The following is a 4,312-nucleotide window of genomic DNA, read 5'->3' as shown; positions in this document are numbered from 1 at the left end:
GATGTCTGAACTAAGTAAAGGACATTAGGGATCAAATTTGGATCACCTTAAAGTGAACAAAAAATAGATTGTACATTTGAAACAAACAAATAAAATACACAAATAAAAATAATCAAATAAATTAATCAACTTTAGGGTGGTACAGATTTATGGGGTTCAGTTTGAGTGAATTTATCTTTGTCTTTAAAAATCACCCTTCATGCAGCCTTACAAGCTGAAAATATTTTCTTTTTTCTTGATTTTAGTCTGCATCATATTGAACAAACAGAAGCCTGGAGTAACCCGATTTGAATTTTAAACTGTATCACAGCCTCACTTGACACAGATTTCTGATTGGTTGATCACGGTGGGAGGGAAAACTCAGTGGTTGACGTCACCAACGGGCCGGAATCTGCAAGCGGGAGAAGTGCAGAGAACGAGAGACTTTTGACGAGAGCTTGTCGTATTTTTTCTGCGTTTTTAAAATCCGTGGGATGAATCTCCAACATTTTTTTTTGCTTGTCTGGAAAGGATTCAAGTAAAATCTTTGAAGTTTGCACGGTAAGCTTGCGATTTCTTTCCTCCAACTCTCAACTCAGTGCTAAAGGTGTTTTAAGCTAGCTCTGCCAGTAATGCAGTCTGGGCTACTCGCGGTGGCTTTGGCTGTATAAGTAATTATTGCATTTTAAAAAGGATAACGTGTGCTTTTTGTAATAAAAAAATAGACACATTGAATATTATTTGCAGTGTAGATTTTACAGGAATGAGCCTCGATATTTTTCCAAACGCGTGAGTGCTAAGTAAATAACTGTCTGTTGGAAGACATTTTGCTCTTCAGTTAAGGGTCTGCAGGGTTCATCCCATTCACAGTGTGACGACACCACAAACCATTTCCATTATTGCTAACTTCAAAACGTGCAGTTTCACTGTATGTTCAATTTTTACGCTGTAAAAAGCTTTTATCTTGTTTAAAAGATCATCTTGCAGACGTTTGGCCTGGCATGTCATCTTTTGAAACTTTTTATGGACATCATGTGTTTAAAGAAAAGTCATCATTAACTGCTCTCATGTCTAGAAAGAAAGCATAATCTGAAAATGTAAGTATGCATATTAGGGAAACATGTTCTCAGCCCTCTGTCAGTGGTTGAGATGTTTAGAGAGCACTAAGCCAACAAATGTCAACACTGATAATGTACGAGGATTTTAGTGAATCATATTTAAAAACCTTTCCAGATCTTATTTTGTGCTGTATAATTATAAAATGTGTGTACATGTTTTTTTCCCTTTCTGATTCAAGGTGATCTAAATTCTTTACTCGTGAATCAAAACCCATGTTCCTCCACACTGCCATTATGGAGGTCCTACCAGAGCCACAGAAGACATCCTGGAAGAACACTTGCAGTCCATTGGAATAAATGGAGTTGTATGAGGATCTACGATTCATAGAAGAGGCTGACTTGCTGCCAGCTTTGAGACCTGTTCAAGCCCGGAAACGTCTTGCTTTCTGGAAATTGAAATGTGAGTCTCAAACATTACAAATGAGTTTTTGTAATGCACGGAAGTGGATATGAATGTGAATGGGTAACACACTGACAGTACAGTGTAAACTTAACACACTTATACTGTTTGTTTGTTTTTTGTTGCAGACCAAACGCCAGAGAACAGCACATCGTCATCTGCTAAGATGACTCCAACTGTTATTTATGTGGTAAGTAAAGTTTCCAGTGTTAAATTATTCAAAAGGTTTTGTCTTTGTACACTGTACATGAGTGACATGTTTACTTTATCCATTGTTCTGTCTTTAGGACAGTCTTTCTTTTCCCCAAGGAGGTTCATGTTGAGTTGGAACCGCTCCATCGTACACAACAACATTGCAGCACTGTGCCTGATGTTCAGAAGCTACTTCTGCTTTAACAGTCATTATCCAACTGAGCTGGCTTCAACCCTGGAGTTTCTGCAAAGGTACATATTTATCAGTGCTGTCATGGGATTCATTTTTGGGGGTGTTAGTTAATCATGACCTGCAGTTAATTATTCTAATTAATCTTGTATTAATCTAACTCAGGGCTGCTCATCCCTGGTCCTTGAGATCTACCAGCCTGCCTGTTTTCCAACTCTCCCTGAATTGCTTGCTGCTGATTACCTGGACCAGGTGTGTTCAGTCAGAATGTGGAGATATCTGGTTGAGCTGATCAACAGCTAGCAGGGCTTGGAGATCTAGAAAACAGGCAGGGTGATAGATCCCAAGGACCAGGAATGAGCAGCCCTGGCTAACCTAAAATTTAGCTGTGAAAAAGCTATTTTTATTTTTATTTTGGGGTAATTTGATTTAAATAGCAAGATTTTGTCACAGTAAAAGAAATATAAAATACAATTTAAAGGGTGGCTTTATGAAGTTTTCTTAGTATAACAGACTTTTTTCCAACCTTTACTTTTGTAACACTAAGGGAAAATTCTTCAGTCTCAAACAGAACAAAGACGTAAGCCAAAGTGCTCTAAGTTAAAAAAACTAATGGAAATATTCTGAACAATCCAAAAAATATTGACCATAAACTTCTTAATTATACAATGTTTGTGTTGAAATACCTTCTTCCACAGTTTGCCGTCTGACACGATCAGCCCTTAGCGTCCCAATTAAGACAAGGGTATTATTTTTCCCTTGTTAAGAGCCAACCATGCAAAATGTGACTTTTGATAATTTCTTAAATGTTTGATCTGGACTGTATCATGAAAAATGAAATGAAACAGATTTGAACCTCATTTGTTAAATAGTTAATGCCCATAGAATGCTGCATTTCAATTCTTTTAACTGAAACAGATGTCCTCTAAAGCGACGTGTGGCTGCTTTAAGGGATGACAGAAACGTAATCTTATGGTAGCATTATGCAGCTGCTTTTATAAAACTACAGTTTGCTTCTAGCTTGAAGTGTTATCTCTGTTATGTGCGGTCTATTATCAATCTACTCATGCCAGATTTTAATGTTCTTGTCTTACAGCTGATGTCCTGTGATGTGCCACTCTACCTGGTTGGGAACAAATTGAAGAGGCCAAGCTCAAGAAAGCCTTTGTCAGCAAATGTAGGGCAGAGCAGGTTCTAAGGCCACTGCTATGATCTACAGTATGCAGACTGGTTTCTCTTCCATCCTTTTTATTATTTTTTATTCTTATTTTTTATCTTAATTTGGTTCTCAAATTGGTTCATGGATTTGATAGTCTGGAAGTTTCAGAGAATGTTTTTATCAGGTACTTTTTTACGTGGTTACATAATCTTGTTTTTTTCCTTGTACCTCAGCAGTGATGTCAGTGTGTTTGTTGTTTAAAATCTGGAAGTATTCATGACCAGCATGTCAACCAGATTGAGTACGCCACGGTTCATGTACTATATTTTTTAAAAAGTGTCTAATTCTGCTACCACAATTCAAATGCTGTACTGATGATGGTGCTGCCCAAATAAAGTGTAAAGCATTTACATTTCTAGTATTGTTTTTACTGTTACTGTATATCAGTGGTCTCCCATCCTGGTCCTTGAAGGTCACTGTTCTGGATGTTTTAGCTGTTTTCCTGCTCCAACAGATCTGCTGCAGTGGTTGAATTGCCTCCTCAAGTTCTGCAGGATGTGGTTAATCACCTGTTGATTCACCATCTGCAGGATGGTGGCCCTTGAGGACCAGGATTGGCGACCACTGCTATAAAACTAAATTCTCTTTTCTTTCTCAAATATATCTCAAATATCCTTCTCATTAACGGCTTTGGTAAGAAATTCAAGAGAAATGATTAAGACATGAAAGAGACATCAGACAGACAATGATGAGATCTCTTTTAGGACTCATTCTTCTCAGATTTGTCTCATGAGCGTCTTAGATTCGTCTCTCCCACTTCTTAATTATTGCTCAAACCGTTATCTCAACTCAACCTCATTTGTCTCAGTGATGTCTTTTCTCATTATAGCTTAACTCTTGCTCCTAAGGGACCCTTAGGAGCAAGAGTTCAGAAGCAAATGATCACAGAATGATACGAATATGAGACGCTCAAACTGATCTCAAGAGACGAGATCAAGCAACATATGAGCAACAGATTTTTCCTATGGGATGGTAGGCTTAATTTCGAATACAAAACATTTTTACTGATGCACAAATCTCTTATTACAAGAAAAAAACTTTTTCACACACGGACAATACTTTTACCACAACGCTAACTTCATAGGACGGCTTGCATCATTAAGGGAGCGCAGGTGAGTTCCCTTGAGACTCATGCGGCCACCTTAAGGGATGTCATGATAGTGGAATGTACCATTGTCTTGCGTTTGGTACGTGTACCATTAAGTATCCAAAGG

At 37.9% G+C, this 4,312-nt stretch overlaps 1 long non-coding RNA gene across 1 annotated transcript; it reads left to right on the top strand.

The window, feature by feature from the left end:
• Positions 1-211: 211 nt before the first annotated feature.
• LOC110014234 lies at positions 212-3,450 on the top strand. Its single transcript, XR_002289355.2, has 5 exons — positions 212-540; positions 1,277-1,497; positions 1,626-1,687; positions 1,785-1,941; positions 2,976-3,450. It is a non-coding gene; the product is annotated as an uncharacterized LOC110014234 (long non-coding RNA).
• Positions 3,451-4,312: the final 862 nt, after the last annotated feature.

Source organism: Oryzias latipes, chromosome 20 (assembly GCF_002234675.1).
Source record: "Oryzias latipes chromosome 20, ASM223467v1".
NCBI classification, from domain to species: Eukaryota; Metazoa; Chordata; class Actinopteri; order Beloniformes; family Adrianichthyidae; genus Oryzias; species Oryzias latipes.
This window is presented reverse-complemented; position numbering and strand designations above follow the sequence as displayed.